At 47.1% G+C, this 18,278-nt stretch overlaps 1 protein-coding gene across 5 annotated transcripts in view; it reads left to right on the forward strand.

Moving 5' to 3' along the window:
• The window catches only part of SYNGAP1 (synaptic Ras GTPase activating protein 1), a 469,079-nt gene that overhangs the window by 440,681 nt on the left and 10,120 nt on the right, over positions 1–18,278 (forward strand). The gene's annotated exons all lie outside the window — the stretch shown is intronic.

Raw genomic sequence — 18,278 nt, forward strand, 5'->3', positions numbered from 1 at the left:
AACGTTTCTCTATCCTTCAAACATAAGGTCACCTATCGCAGCGAGTATTCGTGTATCTTAGGTTTCCTGCTACCTCCAGCACCTAGCCATTGTAACCAGCAGGAGCTATTTATATTGTACAGGACATACAATGCATCTGGAAAGTTTTCGCAGCGCTACACTTTACATTTTGTTATGTTACATACAGCCCTATTTCAAAATAGATGAAATTCAATATTATCCTCAAAATTCTACAAACAATATCCCATAATGACAATGAGAAAGAAGTTTGTTTGAAATCTTTACAAATTTATAAAAAAGAAACAAAATCCCATGTACATAAGTATTCACAGCCTTTGCCATGACACTCAGAATTGAGCTCAGGTACTTCCTGTTTCCACCGATCATCCTTGAGATGTTTCTACAACTTGATTGGAGTCCGCCTGTGGTAAATTCAGTCAATTAGACATGATTTGGAAAGGCACACACCTGTCTATATAAGGTCTAACAGGTAACAGTGCATGTCAGAGCACAAACCAAGCCATGAAGTCCAAGGAAATTACTGTAGATCTCAAGACAGGATTGTATGGAGGCACAGATCTGGGGAAGGGCACAGAAACATTTCTGCAGCATTGAAGGTCCCAATGAGCACAGTGGCCTCCATCATCTGTATATGGAAGAAGTTTGGAACCACCAGCACTCTTCCTTGAGTGGGTTGCCTGACCGAGCTCCAGCGTTTCTCTGTGTAGAGAGGAGAACCTTCCAGAAGAACAACCATCTCTGCAGCACTCCACCAATCAGGCCTGTATGGTAGAGTGGCCAAATGGAGACCACTCCTCAGTAAAAGGCACATGAGAGCCCGCCTGGAGTTTGCCAAAAGACACCGGAAGGACTCTCAGATCATCAGAAACAAAATTCTTGTCATGTCTGAGGGAAACCAGGCACTGCTCATCACCTGGCCAATACCATCCCTATATCAAAGCATGGTGGTGGCAGCATCATGCTGTGGGGATTTTTTTCAGTGGCAGGAACTGGGAGACTAGTCAGGATCGAGGGAAAGATGAATGTAGCATAGTCATCCTTCATGAAAACCTGCTCCAGAGCGCTTTGGACCTCAAACTGGGACGAAGGTTCATCTTCCAACAGGACAACGACCAGGGGAGGGCTGGGCCGGGGGGCAAGGTGGCAATTGCCTCCCAGGCCACCCTGACTTATGGCCGGCAGCCGCTGCCCGATACCATTTTCTTTTTTATTCTGGTCTAGGAAGCTGGGCCGGGGGCATGGCAATGGCGACTGACCACTAGCTGTTGCATTCTGGAAGTTGTAGTCCACGCTCAAGCTCCCGGTGGGTGGAAAACAGAGCAGCGCAGAGGAAACTACAACTCCCGGAGACTGGATTCTTGGAAGCAGGGTGTGCCAGGGAGTCGGGACGCAGGGCTGGGTGCTGGCTGCAACTTGACCCCAGGACTAAGAGCATTACCCCCCCAGGAGGCCATGGTGTGCAAGGACCTGCTGAGATCACTGTAGTGAGAGACCCTGACACCCATAGCTGCCCCCCCATACACCCCATGTAACCTGCCCCAGTGATCAGGCTGCACTGGCGAGGCTGCATTGAAAAACCAGATGGGCCATGGATGGTGAGCTGATTCGGCGGTTCAATAGGCCAATTGCCTGAACTTGCCCCCCAGGCTTAAGGCTGCCAGCCCTCCGCTGACAATGACCCTAAGCACACAGCCAGGATAACAAAGGAGTGGCCACGGGACAACTCTGTGAATGTCCTTAAGTGGCCCAGCCAGAGCCCGGTCTTGAAACCAATTGAACATTTCTAAAGAGATGTAAAAATGGCTGGGCAACCGACACTCCCCATCTAACCTGATGGAGCTTGAGAGGTCCTGCAAAGAAGAATGGGAGAAACTGCCCAGAAATAGGTGTGCCAAGCTTGTAGTATCATACTCAAAAAGACTTGAGACTGTAATTGGTGCCAAAGGTGCTTTACCAAAGTATTGAGCGAAGGCAGTGAATACTTACAGTATCTCACAAAAGTGAGTACACCCCTCACATTTTTGTAAATATTTTATTATATTTTTTAATGTGCCAACACTGAAGAAATTACGCTTTGCTACAATGTAAAGTAGTGAGTGTACAGCTTGTATAACCGTGTAAATTTGCTGTCCAGTTAAAATAACTCAATACTGGTCACTGGAAGTTCAACATGGCACCTCATGGCAAAGAACTCTCTGAGGATCTGAAAAAAAGAATTGTTGCTCTACATAAAGATAGCCTATGCTATAAAAAGATTGCCAAGACCCTAAAACTGAGCTGCGGCACTGTGGCCAAGACCATACAGCGGTTCAACAGGACAGGTTCCACTCAGAACAGGCCTTGCCATGGTCAACCAAAGAAGTTGAGTGCAACATGCTCAGCGTCATATCCAGAGGTTGTCTTTGGGAAATAGACATATGAGTGCTGCCAGCAGTGCTACAGATTTTGAAGGGGTGGGGGGGGGGTCAGGCTGTCAGTGCTCAGACCATACGCTGCACACTGCATCAAATTGGTCAGCATGGCTGTCATCCCAGAAAGAAGCCTCTTCTAAAGATGATGCACAAGAAAGTCCACAAATAGTTTTCTGAAGACAAGCAGACTAAGGACATGGATTACTGAACCATGTCCTGCAGTCTGATGAGACCAAGATAAACTTATTTGGTGTCAGATGGTGACAAGCGTGTGTGGCGGCAACCAAGTGAGGAGGACAAAGACAATTGTGTCCTGTCTACAGTCAGGCATGGTGGTGGGAGGGCCATGGTCTGGGGCTGCACTGGGGAGCTACAGATCATTGAGGGAACAATGAATGCCAACATGTACTGTGACATACTGAAGCAGAGCATGATCCCCTCCCTTCAGAGACTGGGCTGCAGGGCAGTATTCCAACATGATAACGACCCCAAACACACCTCCAAGACCCCCACTGCCTTGCTAAAGAAGCTGAGGGTAAAGGTGATGGACTGGCCAAGCATGTCTCCAGACCCCTATTGGAGCATCTGTGGGACATCCTCAAACGGAAGGTGGAGGAGCGCAAGGTCTCTAACATCCACCAGCTCTGTGATGCCGTCATGGAGGAGGGGAAGAGACTCCGGTGGCAACCTGTGAAGCTCTGGTGAACTCCATGCCCAAGAGGGTTAAGGCAGTGCTGGAAAATAATGGTGGCCACACAAAATATTGACACTTTGGGCCTAATTCGGACATTTTCACTTAGCGGTGTACTCACTCTTGTTGCCAGCGGTATAGACATTAATGGCTGTGTGTTGAGTTATTTTGAGGGGACAGCAAATGTACACTGTTATACAAGCTGTACACTCACTACACAACATTGTAGCAAAGTGTCATTTCTTCAGTGTTGTCACATGAAAAGATAGAATAAAATATTTACAAAAACGTGAGGGGTGTACTTACTTTTGTGACATACTGTATGTACGTGTGATTTTTTTTCGTTTTTCATTTTTAATACATTTTTAAAGATTTCAAACAAACTACTTTCACATTGTCTTTATGGTGTAAAGTTTGTAGAATTTTGAGGAAAATAGTGAATTTAATCCATTTTGGAATAAGAAAAAGTGAATCGCTGTGAATACTTTCCGGATGCACTGTAATGACCTATCCCACAGAAGCAGTCAGTAATGGTGTCTGCATTCGTGGTCCCCGGCATCTTCAAGGACCGTGCATGTGCGACGTGGTGATGTCACGCATGGTCGCACCATTTTGAAAATTACAGCCACACAGCAAAAATCTAGATCCTTAAAGTGGTGTTCCGCCGAAAAAATTGTTTTTTAAGTCAGCAGCTACAAATACTGCAGCTGCTGACTTTGAATATTAGGACACTCACCTGTCCCGGGCGCCCGCGATGTCGGCACCCAAAGCCGATCTGTCGCTCGGCTCTCGAGTGCTGCCGCCGCCATCTTCGGTAAGGGAATCAGGAAGTGAAGCCTTGCGGCTTCACTTCCTGGTTCCCTACTGCGCATGTGCGAGTCACGCTGCATTATCCCTCTGGTCCCTGCTGCCTTCTGGGACCTGGGGGGGGGTGAAGTAGGCGCCGGAAGTGCCCCCTGAAAGGTGCATAATGTGACACCGGAGGGGGGGAGGATTCCAAAAAGAGGAAGTTAAATTTTTGGGTGGAACTCCGCTTTAATGCCGCCGGAATTTCCGACGGAAAAAGTCAGACGGAAGCTTTTCATCGGATATTCCGTCCGCGTGTATGCCCCATCTGACATTTTTTCCGTCAGGAATTTTTGTTCTCAATTTTTCCGTTGAAATTTTTTTATCGGAATTTCCGTTCGTCTGGATGCAATTCCGACGGACTAAAAACCACACATGCTCAAAATCAAGTCGACATAGTGTTGTACGTCACTGTGTTCTTGACGGTCGGAATTTGGTGTGACCGTGTGTATGCAAGACAGCTTGAGCGGAATTCCATTGGAAAAAACGTCTGAGTTTATTCCGACGGGAAAACCGACGGGTCGTGTGTACAGGGCATAAGCTGGCCATTCATTGATAAAAATTTGGCTGATTCCTGCTAAGTCGGCGGAGATTCGCTCTGTGGGGCTGCCCTGTCGATACCCCCTGGCTCAGCAAAAGTCGATTTTTCAATGTAGAGCTGGGTGGAGAATTCCCGGCTGAACAGTGCCTGCAATCCAATCAGATGCGAGCACTTTCTAAAGGATAATTAGGAGTCTAGTCCTCTAGTGGCCAAAATGTGGTATATTTTCTGACTGAGCTATTTCAGAAAAATGTGGCCACTAGATAGCGCTGACGATCATAGAAAGGCATAGTCAGGGGCGGACTGACCATTTGGGCACTTGGCACTGCCCGCGGGCCCCATGCCACTAGGGGGGCCCAGCAGGGTTGCCAGCCTCAGTAAAACCAGGGACAGTATATAAAAATCTGTGTTTTTTTAAAAATCCCAAGATTATAGATGCCCCGCCTCTCCAGTGCCTTTTCAGTGTGTGTATGTGTATTCTGTGTGTATGTATACTGTATGTGTGTATATTGTGTGTCTGTGTGTGTGTTTACTGCATATGTATACTGTGTGTGTGTGTGTCTGTGTATTCTGTGTGTGTATTCTGTGTGTGTATACTGTGTGTCTGTGTGTGTTTACTGTGTATGTATACTGTATGTGTGTATACTGTGTGGCCCCATAATCTCCTATTGCCCCGGGCCCTCATAATCTCCTATTGCCCGGGGGCCTCACAGTCTCCTTTTGCCCTGGGGCACTCATAATCTCCTATTGCCCGGGCCCTCATAATCTCCTATTGCCCGGGGGCCCCATAATCTCCTATTACCTGGGCCCTCATAATCTCCTATTGCCCGGGCCCCCATAATCTTCTATTGCCCGGGGGCCCATAATCTCCTATTGCCCGGGGGCCCCATAATCTCCTATTGCCCGGGCCCCAATAATCTTCTATTGCCCGGGGGCCCATAATCTCCTATTGCCCGGGGGCCCCATAATCTCCTATTGTCCGGGGACCCCATGAGTTGTCAGTCCGCCCCTGGTCATAGTATTTTGAAAAATATGGGGAAAATTCATGCAGCCTGGGCGAATACTTGTGACATTCGTTCATTGAATGTTTTATAGATATACCCCCTTCGTTTATAATAATAGGAGGTTGCGGTTTTTTAAAGCGAGCCTGTGCTTTGCCCTTGCAAAGGTCCATTGCTGTTTTCTATGGCTGCTGTAAGTGAAAATAAATACTCAACTCTTTAGGTTTTGGGAAGCCAGGGACTTGTTCTTCCATTGTCCCTGTCTACTTAGCCCCCCAGCACTATCACATGGGGCCAGTTATGTTGTCCTTTGCCTGTGTAAGCTCCTATTCTCAAGAAATCATAATACAGGGCTTAATTTTCTCACTCCATGGACCAAGCTTTACAGTAGGGGGGTGTAGGGAAGGGAGTAACCGTCTGCATTGAATTGCCATGGACGTCACTAGATCTTAGATATTAGATAGGCTTATTTTTGGTGCAGACCAGAAAACCTCTGAATCCACTGCATATTTATGACAGGTGCACATTAAGACATGGTAAGTATTGAAAGTATCATTATATCACCTGTCTTTTGTCTTTATCATGCCATTATCATGGATTAGACATACTGTTTCTCAGTTTAATTGTGGCATTTATTGATGCTGGAGTTCTTTACCTCCTGAGAAGAGGAACTTCACCCCCAAACAGATTTTTCCCATTTTGGGTGGAATAACTAGAAATCACTTACTTGCCAGATGTTTGGGATCTTGGCGCGAAGCTTTCCCTCTTCCCATCCACTGTATGGCTATTAAAGTAAGCATGGATAGTAAGTTTAGCTTTTGGTGTCTTGCTCTAAAGTGAATTCTCCATATACACTATATGTGGACACCTGACCATCAAACTAATGAGTTTGGTGGACATTCCATTCCAAAATTATGGGCAATAATATTGAATTGGCCCCTTTGTGGCTATAACAGCCTCCAGTCTTCTGAAAAAGATTTCTCACAAGATTAAGGCCTCGTACACACGGGCAAGAATCTCGTCAGGAAAAAAGAACCGCGATTCTCTTGAAAGGCAAGAACGCGGTGACGTCATCGCGTACGACGAGCATGCGCTCGTCACATTCAATGTCGTTGCCGCCATCTTGCTCTTCACCCTACCTATGCCGTGGAAGCTACCGCGCATGCGTCAAAGTCATTTCGAGCGATAGGTAAGTATACACACACTCGGGTTTCTTGTCGGGAAACAGGCCGACAAGAATCTCGACAAGAAAATAGAGCGCAGGTTCTCTATTTTTCTCGTCGAGATTCTGGCCAGATTTCCCGACGAGAAACCTGAAAGCCTCGTACACACCAACGGTTTTCTCGGAAAGCTCTGCCAGCAGTTTTCTTGCTGGTTCTTGCCGAGAAAACCGGTCGTGTGTACGAGGCCTTAGGAGTGTTTCATGGAATTTGGGCCCAGTCATCCAGAAGACCATTTGTGAGGTCAGGTACTGACCTTGGATGAGAAGACCTGGCTCATATTTCTAATTTATCACAAAGGTGTTCAGTAGGGTTCAAGTCAGAGCTCTGTGTAGGCCATTTAAGTTCCTCCACACCAAAGTCATAAAACCATGTCTTTATTGAACTGGCATTGTACACAGGGGCACAGTCATGCTAGAGCAGAAAGAGTCTTCCCCAAAAACTTGACATATTTGTCTAAATTGTGTTTGTATGTTGTACCATTAAAAGTACCCTTCACTGGAATCCATATAAACTCAATCATTTGCAAGAGTGTGCATATACTTTTGGTCATATAGAGTAGGTGTGATGGTCAGGTGTCCACTAATTTTGGCAGCTTATTGTATTCCTATGAAGAATCAGTAAAGGGCACCTGAGATTGCAGTTGTTTGTCATGCTTCCTCTAGTGCAGCCATTCTCAAACGTCTTACCCCAGAGGAACTCTTAAAATCATTTTCAGATCCAAGAGAGCCCTTGATAGAACCAATTCATTGTAGACAATGGCGGCTGGTGCTCCAAATTTTGGGGGGGGCGCAAACAAACTGAAAAAAAAAACATCAATTGCAGCCACTGTGCCCATCAATTGCCGCCACTGTGCCCATTAAACACAGCCAGTTTGCCCCATCAATTGCCGCCAGTTTGCCCCATCAATTGCCGCCAGTTTGCCCCATCAATTGCCGCCAGTTTGCCCCATCAATTGCCGCCAGTTTGCCCCATCAATTGCCGCCAGTTTGCCCCATCAATTGCTGCCAGTTTGCCCCATCAAACACCACCAGTTTTTCCCCTGAAATGATGCCAGTTTCCCCCCTGAAATGATGCCAGTTTCCCCCCTGAAATGATGCCAGTTTCCCCCCTAAAATAATGCCAGTTTCCCCCCTCAAATGCAGCCAGTTTCCCCCCTCAAATGCAGCCAGTTTCCCCCCTCAAATGCAGCCAGTTTCCCCCCTCAAATGCAGCCAGTTTCCCCCCTCAAATGCAGCCAGTTTCCCCCCTCAAATGCAGCCAGTTTCCCCCCTCAAATGCAGCCAGTTTCCCCCCTCAAATGCAGCCAGTTTCCCCCCCTCAAATGCAGCCAGTTTCCCCCCCTCAAATGCAGCCAGTTTCCCCCCCTCAAATGCAGCCAGTTTCCCCCCCTCAAATGCAGCCAGTTTCCCCCCCTCAAATGCAGCCAGTTTCCCCCCTCAAATGCAGCCAGTTTCCCCCCCTCAAATGCAGCCAGTTCCCCCCCCTCAAATGCAGCCAGTTTCCCCCCCTCAAATGCAGCCAGTTTCCCCCCCTCAAATGCAGCCAGTTTCCCCCCCTCAAATACAGCCAGTTTCCCCCCCTCAAATGCAGCCAGTTTCCCCCCCTCAAATGCAGCCAGTTCCCCCCCTCAAATGCAGCCAGTTTCCCCCCCTCAAATGCAGCCAGTTTCCCCCCTCAAATGCAGCCAGTTTCCCCCCCTCAAATGCAGCCAGTTTCCCCCCCTCAAATGCAGCCAGTTTCCCCCCCTCAAATGCAGCCAGTTTCCCCCCCTCAAATGCAGCCAGTTTCCCCCCCTCAAATGCAGCCAGTTTCCCCCCCTCAAATGCAGCCAGTTTCCCCCCCTCAAATGCAGCCAGTTTCCCCCCCTCAAATGCAGCCAGTTTCCCCCCTCAAATGCAGCCAGTTTCCCCCCTCAAATGCAGCCAGTTTCCCCCCTCAAATGCAGCCAGTTTCCCCCCTCAAATGCAGCCAGTTTCCCCCCTCAAATGCAGCCAGTTTCCCCCCTCAAATGCAGCCAGTTTCCCCCCTCAAATGCAGCCAGTTTCCCCCCTCAAATGCAGCCAGTTTCCCCCCTCAAATGCAGCCAGTTTCCCCCCTCACATGCAGCCAGTTTCCCCCCTCAAATGCAGCCAGTTTCCCCCCTCAAATGCAGCCAGTTTCCCCCCTCAAATGCAGCCAGTTTCCCCCCTCAAATGCAGCCAGTTTCCCCCCTCAAATGCAGCCAGTTTCCCCCCTCAAATGCAGCCAGTTTCCCCCCTCAAATGCAGCCAGTTTCCCCCATCAAATGCAGCCAGTTTCCCCCCCTCAAATGCAGCCAGTTTCCCCCCCTCAAATGCAGCCAGTTTCCCCCCCTCAAATGCAGCCAGTTTCCCCCCCCCTCAAATGCAGCCAGTTCCCCCCCCCTCAAATGCAGCCAATTTCCCCCATCAAATGCAGCCAATTTCCCCCATCAAATGCAGCCAGTTTACCCCATCAAATGCAGCCAGTTTACCCCATCAAATGCAGCCAGTTTACCCCATCAAATGCAGCCAGTTTCCCCCATCAAATGCAGCCAGTTTCCCCCATCAAATGCAGCCAGTTTCCCCCATCAAATGCAGCCAGTTTCCCCCATCAAATGCAGCCAGTTTCCCCCATCAAATGCAGCCAGTTTCCCCCATCAAATGCAGCCAGTTTCCCCCATCAAATGCAGCCAGTTTCCCCCATCAAATGCAGCCAGTTTCCCCCATCAAATGCAGCCAGTTTCCCCCATCAAATGCAGCCAGTTTCCCCCATCAAATGCAGCCAGTTTCCCCCATCAAATGCAGCCAGTTTCCCCCATCAAATGCAGCCAGTTTCCCCCATCAAATGCAGCCAGTTTCCCCCACCAAATGCAGCCAGTTTCCCCCATCAAATGCAGCCAGTTTCCCCCATCAAATGCAGCCAGTTTCCCCCATCAAATGCAGCCAGTTTCCCCCATCAAATGCAGCCAGTTTCCCCCATCAAATGCAACCAGTTCCCCCCCCTCAAATGCAACCAGTCCCCCCCCCCCTCAAATGCAACCAGTTTCCCCCTCAAATGCAGCCAGTTTCCCCCTCAAATGCAGCCAGTTTCCCCCCTCAAATGCAGCCAGTTTCCCCCCTCAAATGCAGCCAGTTTCCCCCCTCAAATGCAGCCAGTTTCCCCCCTCAAATGCAGCCAGTTTCCCCCCTCAAATGCAGCCAGTTTCCCCCCTCAAATGCAGCCAGTTTCCCCCCTCAAATGCAGCCAGTTTCCCCCCTCAAATGCTGCCAGTTTCCCCCCTCAAATGCTGCCAGTTTCCCCCCTGAAATGCAGCCAGTTTCCCCCCTGAAATGCAGCCAGTTTCCCCCCTGAAATGCAGCCAGTTTCCCCCCTGAAATGCAGCCAGTTTCCCCCCTGAAATGCAGCCAGTTTCCCCCCTGAAATGCAGCCAGTTTCCCCCATCAAATGCAGCCAGTTTCCCCCATCAAATGCAGCCAGTTTCCCCCTCAAATGCAGCCAGTTTCCCCTCAAATGGCTGAGAGGCGGGTCAGTGTTAGGGAAGCGATTCCCTAACACAGCATTGTTTAAACAGGGAACGCACAGCAGTGCACCCACTGTTTAACCATTTGGAAGCCGATTAGAGCCCACATTTAGAGCCGATTAGAGCTCTAATCAGGAATCTTATTAGAGCCTATGGCTCTAATCAGGCAATTCCAAAAAACACCCACCGCTGTAATTCAGATGGCCGGCGCTCAACAGGGGGCCGGACACCTGAATAGTGGGCGGCAGCGGCAACAATAGATAGATAGATTCATGCAATGCATGAATCCATCTATTGTTGAGTGACGGGTGCAGGAGAGAGGGGGTGGTGCTCCAGTGCCCACTATGGATGCACCACCACCGATTGTAGATCTGTGGGATGATTACCCCTTACATTGGAGGTTCGTGGAAAGAATGCCCCTCTTACAGTAGTCAGAATGACCTCCTTACAGACAGCTGAAAAGTGTAATGCTACTGGATCTGCCAAGTCGGTGCCATCAGATGGGAGGTCAATGACCTACAGCTCAAGGATCCCTTAGAAACCTTTGGAGGAACCCTAGGGTTTAATGGAACCTTGAGAATGGCTGCTCCAGTGGATGCTTCATAGGAATATATGGAGAATCTACAAGCTTGATATGATGGATTTCTCTAGGGAGATGAGGGAAATGCCCCAAGAACATAGAAAGTTGTAAAGACTTGGCAGCGACCAATCATTGCTCTGCTCCACCTCAACAGAAAAATATGTTTTGGGTAGAGTTTGGTTCAGCAGTACTATAATTCCTAATTGTTGCTGTGACTACAATTCTAAAATTGTTTTCATCTTTTGGGGGTTTCGAGAATGAATTTAGGCGTTTCGAACATAAAGTGCCCCAAGAAGAACTGTCTGTCTGCATTTATCATATCAACCAACCAGCTTTTCCTTTTCAATGGGCAAGAGAAAATCTGAAAGGAGAAAGATGATTTGTTGCGGGGGGGGGACAGAAAGTTCTTTCTCAGACACCTGTGTCCTTAATATGCGAAAGGACCTCCTTCCCAGATTTAGTACTATACTGGAAATTCCCAGTTGCAATCTGGAATTTTCAAAATCTGCAGCTCTGAATCGGATTGGTGGCTGTGGACATCACACACTGTTCTTGTTTTATGCTGGCATATTCAAACTTTACCAAACAGTTATTGAATCTAATCGTAGCGTTTACAATACAAACAGTATATTCTCTATCCTAGGGTTCCTCAATCTTCTTACCTTGGAGGAACCCTTGGCAAAAAGTTTGAGATCTCGAAGAACCCTTAAAATAATATTCACATCTAAAGCTCACAGAACATCGATGTGATCATGATCAGTGAGCTGTTGATATAACGGCAATTCTTTTTAGAAACAGCATTAGATAATAGAAGTAATGTTAAAAAATACCTAGAGTGCATCCAGAAAATATTCACAACACTTTACTTTTTACACATTTTGTTATGTTACAACCTTATTCCAAAATGGATTAAATTCTACATAAATACAGTACCCCTGTAACGAAACGTCCCACACTCCGCTTGAGTGCTTTCCTCATATACTGCTTCCTCCCAGTCTGAATATTGATAATAGATATACCAACCATTGACAACCACAAACAAGGCATAACTCGTTTGGTTGCTCAACATGAAAGTTGTATTGAAAACACAGGTAATACTCAGGACAATCAGCCCCCTTTGCATTCCGGTTGGGGTAGACTGTACAATGAGCATGGAGAGCTGTTGGAGGAATCCCCCTCCCTCCTCACAGCAAGCACACTTTTTTTTTTACAGCAAGCACACTTACACATCCCATAGCAGACAGACAATAGAACAATGGAATACAGCCACATCCAAACAACCCAGCAAAGAGTACACAACAAAATGAGACAATATACAATATATATATATATATATATATATATATATATATATATATATATATATATATATATATATATATATATATACAGTACAGACCAAAAGTTTGGACACACCTTCTCATTCAAAGAGTTTTCTTTATTTTCATGACTATGAAAATTGTAGATTCACACTGAATTCATCAAAACTATGAATGAACCCATGTGGAATTATACATAAAGTGTGAAACAACTGAAAATATATTTCATATTCTAGATTCTTCAAAGTCGCCACCTTTTACAGCAGACACATCTCTAGAACTGGTAAGAGGAGACTGTGTGAATCAGGCCTTCATGGTAGAATATCTGCTAGGAAACCACTGCTAAAGAAAGGCAACAAGCAGAAGAGACTTGTTTGGGCTAAAGAACACAAGGGATGGACATTAGACCAGTGGAAATCTGTGCTTTGGTCTGATGAGTCCAAACTTGAGATCTTTGGTTCCAACCCCCATGTCTTTGTGCGACGCAGAAAAGGTGAACGGATGGACTCTACATGCCTGGTTCCCACTGTGAAGCATGGAGGAGGAGGTGTGGGGGTGCTTTGCTGGTGACACTGTTGGGGATTTATTCAAAATTGAAGGCATACTGAACCAGCATGGCTACCACAGCATCTTGCAGCGGCATGCTATTCCATCCGGTTTGCGTTTAGTTGGACCATCATTTATTTTCCAACAGGACAATGACCCCAAACACACCTCCAGGCTGGGTAAGGGCTATTTGACCAGGAAGGAGAGTGATGGGGTGCTGCGCCAGGTGACTACCTCTTGAAGCTCATCAAGAGAATGCCAAGAGTGTGCCAAGCAGTAATCAAAGCAAAAGGTGGCTGCTTTGAAGAACCTAGAATATGAAATATATTTTCAGTTGTTTCACACTTTTTTGTTATGTATAATTCCACATGTGTTACTTCATAGTTTTGATGCCTTCAGTGTGAATCTACAATTTTCATAGTCATGAAAATAAAGAAAACTCTTTGAATGAGAAGGTGTGTCCAAACTTTTGGTCTGTACTGTATGTGTATATATATATATATATATATATATATATATATATACATACACACAACATTCCAGGGTGGTTGTGCAGTGAGTCTGATTAGTACAGATCAGACTGGATTTCTCAGTCACCTTGTGCCTCTATTAGAGACACAGGGTGACTTAGACATAGGAGGTGCATAGGGAGCTGAAACAATGGTTTCCCAACTTCTCCAGGGGATTCTGTGTTCCACCGGCCCCCCGCCCAAAGTGACTCCTGTCACAATCCCATAATGACAACGTGAAAGAAGTTTGTTTGAAATATTTGCAAATTTATTAAAAAATAAAATCCCATGTACAGAAGTATTCACAGCCTTTGCCATGACACTCAAAATGGAGCTCAAGTGCATCCCGTTTCCACTGATCATCCTTGAGATGTTTCTACAACTTGATTGGAGATTGGAGTCCACCTGTAGTAAATTCAGTTAATTGGACATGATTTGGAAAGGCACACACCTGACTATATAAGGTCTCACAGTTAACAGTGCATTTCAGAGCACAAACCAAGCCATGAAGTCCAAGGAATTATCTGTAGATCTCAAGACAGGATTGTATGGAGGCACAGATCTGGGGAAGGGTACAGAAAAATGTCTGCAGCATTGAAAGTCCCAATGAGCACAGTGGCCTCCATCATCCGTAAATGGAAGATGTTTGGAACCACCTGGATTCTTCCTAGAATGGGCCACACGAGCAAACTGAGCAATCGGGGGAGAAGGGCCTTAGTCAAGAGGGTCACTCTGACAGAGCTCCAGTGTTTCTCTGTGAAGAGAGGAGAACCTTCCAGAAGAACAACCATCTCTGCAGTACTCCACCAATCAGGCCTGTATGGTAAAGTGGCCAGATAGAAGCCACTCCTCAGTAAAAGGCACATGACAGCCCGCCTGGAGATTGCCAAAAGGCACCTGAAGGACTCTCAGATCATCAGAAACTTTTGGCCTGAATGGCAAGCGTCATGTCTGGAGGAAACCAGGCACTGCTCATCACCTGACCAATACCATCCCTACAGTGAAGCATGGTGGTGGCAGCATCATGCTCTGGGGATGTTTTTCAGTGGCAGGAACTGAAAGACTAGTCAGGATCGAGGGAAAGATGACTGCAGCAATGTACAGGGACATCCTTGATGAAAACCTGCTCCAGAGCGCTCTGGACCTCAGACTGGGGTGAAGGTTCATCTTTCAACAGGACAATGTTCCTAAGCACTCAGCCAAGATAACAAAGCCAAGAATGTCCTTGAGTGGCCCAGCCAGAGAGCCCAGACTTGAACCTGATTGAAGATCTCTGGAGAGATCTGAAAATGGCTGTGCACCGACCCTCCCCATCCAACCTGATGGAGCTTGGAGAGGTCCTGCAAAGAAGAATGGGAGAAACTGCCAAAAATAGGTGTGCCAAGCTTGTAGCATCATACTCCAAAAAGACTTGAGACTGTAATTGGTGTCAAAGGTGCTTCAACAAAGTATTGAGCAAAGACTGTGAATACTTATGTACAGTATCTCACAAAAGTGAGTACACCCCTCACATTTTTGTAAATACTTTATTATATCTTTTCATGTGACAACACTGAAGAAATGACACTTTGTAGCTACAATGTTGTGTAGTGAGTGTACAGCTTGTATAACAGTGTACATTTGCTGTCCCCTCAAAATAACTCAACACACAGCCATTAATGTCTAAACCACTGTCAACAAAAGTGAGTACGCCCCTAAGTGAAAATGTCCACATTGGGCTCAAAGTGTCAATATTTTGTGTGGCCACCATTATTTTCCAGCACTGCCTTAACCCTCTTGGGCATGGAGTTCACCAGAGCTTCACAGGTTGCCACTGGAGTCCTCTTCCCCTCCTCCATGATGACATCACAGAGCTGATGGATGTTAGAGACCTTGCGCGGCTCCAATTTCTGTGAGACCTTATAACACTAACAAGTCACATGACACTGGAGAGATGGAAAATGGCTAATTGGGCTCAATTTGGACATTTTCACTTAGGGGTGTACTCACTTTTGTTGCCAGTGGTTTAGACATTAATGGCTGTGTGTTGTTATTTTGCAGGGACAGCAAATGTACACTGTTATACAAGCTGTACACTCACTACACAACATTGTAACAAAGTGTCATTTCTTCAGTGTTGTCACGTGACATGATATAATAAAATATTTTCAAAAATGTGAGGGGTGTGTTCACTTTTGTGAGATACTGTACATGGGGTTTTTTTATTTTTAAGAAATTTTTCAAAGATTTCAAACAAACTTCTTTCACTTTGTCATTATAGGGTATTGTTTGTAGAGTTTTGAGGAAAATAATTAATTGAATCCATTTTGGAATAAGGCTGTAACAGAACAAAATGTGAAAAAAGTGAAGCGCTGTAAATACTTTCCAGATGCACTGTATTTAATGTGTATTCTTTGTTTCTGCACAGATGCTCAATTCTGGGTCCAACTTGAGATAAGCAGGGTGCAGGGGGTCAAGAGGGCACACTAAATGGGGTAAGAAGGGCACATTCCATGGGAGGGCAGCAGGCTCATTACATGGGGGGGGGGGTAGCAGGGCACATTACATGGGGTAAGAAGGGCATATTCTATGGGAGGGAAGCAGGCTCATTACATGGGGGGGGGGGGCAGCAGGGCACATTACATGGGGTAAGAAGGGCATATTCTATGGGAGGGCAGCAGGCTCATTAAATTGGGGGGGGGGGGCAGCAGGGCACATTACATGGGGTAAGAAGGGCATATTCCATTGGAGGGCAGCAGGCTCATTAAATTGGGGGGCAGCAGGGCACATTACATGGGGTAAGAAGGGCACATTACATGGGAGGGCAGCAGGCTCATTACATGGGGGGAGGGGGGCAGCAGAGCACATTACATGGGGTTAGAAGGGCACATTCCATGGGAGGACAGCAGGCTCATTACATGAGGGGGGGGTAGCAGGGCACATTACATGGGGTAAGAAGGGCATATTCCATGGGAGGGCAGCAGGCTCATTACATGGGGGGGGGGTAGCAGGGCACATTACATGGGGTAAGAAGGGCATATTCCATGGGAGGGCAGCAGGCTCATTAAATTGGGGGGGGGGAGGCAGCAGGGAACATTACATGTGATAAGAAGGGCATATTCCATGGGAGGGCAGCAGGCGGGCTCTTTACATTGGGGGGGGGCAGCAGGGCACATTACACGGGGTAAGAAGGGCACATTACATGGGAGGGCAGCAGGCTGGCTCTTTACATGGGGGGGGGGCAGCAGGGTACATTACATGGGGTAAGAAGGGCACATTACATGGGAGAACAGCAGGCTGGCTCATTACATGGGGGGGGGGGGGCAGCAGGGCACATTACGTGGCAACAGGGCACATTACTCGGGGGACAGAGCAGGGCACAATATGGGGCACACAACAGGATACTTTACATGATACACACAGCAGGACACATTACACTAGCATTGGTTTCCCTCATATGGAAAGCAACGCAGGGAAGCGGCTGTGATGAGTCCTATTGTGGCGCACTGTTCCCCCGACGGCGCCTCTTTCTCTTCTGTTCATCCCATATGATGTTGCATACAAGTACCTGCGATGGACAGGAGGGGCCAGCGGAGATGAGTGCGCCACAGTTGGTACTATCACAGCCGCTTCCCTGCCTAGCTCTGCATGTGTCAGCAGAGGATATGCAATCTACCCATCAGCTACCTGCAACTGACAGGTAGAGATCACAGCCTCAGCATAAATATAATCGCTCACACGTAAAAAGTGATTGTTTCAGAATCAGTAGGTTGCTCTTTACACTGCTGTTTGGTTTGATTCAAACAAATCGATCAGAAGTGATTAAAATGATATTAGATGGACAATTTATTGATTTGTTCAGAACAGTCAGATCAATGCATGTATTGCAAGCATGTTCAGATTAATCCAGTAAAACATTGCAGAGAGCAGCTGTAACTTGCAAGAGATTGGTTGCTTGTTACGGCTTCCTGCGCTCTACCCTTGGCCTCTATAGTATAGGCATCAAAATACACATGCACATATTCTGAATAGGACTTTAAAGGCACCAAAAATTTTACATACACATACATTCAATTAAAATGCCATGTTTTATTAGGCCTCGTACACACGACCGAACATGTCTGCTGAAACTGGTCCGCGGACATGTCCGACCGTGTGTACGGCCTAGCGGACCGGATTCCTGGGCTAGCGGACAGGTTTCCAGCGGACAAATGTTTCTTAGCATGCTAAGAAACATGTCCGCTGGAAGCCTGTCCGTCGGACATGTCCGATGATTAGTACGACTCATCGGACATGTCCGCTGGGCCGAAAATCCCGCGCATGCGGCAAAGTGATTCGACGCATGCGTGGAAGCATTGAACTTCCTGGGTCGCACACGTCGGCGCGTCATCGTCGCCGCCACGTCACCGCGTATTCTGTCCGCGGGGAATTTGGTCTGATGGTGTGTACACACATCAGACCAAATGATCCCAGCAGACATGTCCGATGAAAACGGTCCGCGGACTGTTTTCATCGGACATGTCTGGTCGTCTGTACAAGGCCTGATACAAAATATTGTACATATTAAAAGAAGAAACAATAATTTAGCTGTAAAATATCTTTACATATACGCACACCTTATAATGTCTCCTAGCTCATGCATCAGAACCAGGGGCGGACTGACCATTAGGGCACTCGGGCACTGCACGAGGGCCCCGGGGCCAGTTGGGTGGCCCCATGAGCAGGGACAAGAAGGTGTTTCGTTACAGCTCAATCCCAGGGTTTGTCAATAGCAGTGTCATTGCTTCTAAATACATATACTGCCCAGCTGGGTATGTATTTAGAAGTTCAGAGTCTTCTTTCTGTCCTCCCCTTTAGTTTTCTCCTGTGTTTCCCTCAGTCAGATCCCCCCTTCAGTGCCGTGTGATGGGAGAACCCGGAGAAGGGGCATAGCTACTGCCGGACATTCAGAGCCAGTGCTGTTATGGTGGCACTGCCCACGAGAGGCTCCAAGTACATTTATTGGGTCACCAGCTTTAAGTTTCCTGCCCCTCTTCATGTCATTAAGCTAGATGCCCCACCACAAAGGCGGTGCCGCATTCATGTTGCATC

The sequence above is a fragment of the Rana temporaria genome, chromosome 9 (genome assembly GCF_905171775.1).
Source record: "Rana temporaria chromosome 9, aRanTem1.1, whole genome shotgun sequence".
Classification (NCBI taxonomy): Eukaryota; Metazoa; Chordata; class Amphibia; order Anura; family Ranidae; genus Rana; species Rana temporaria.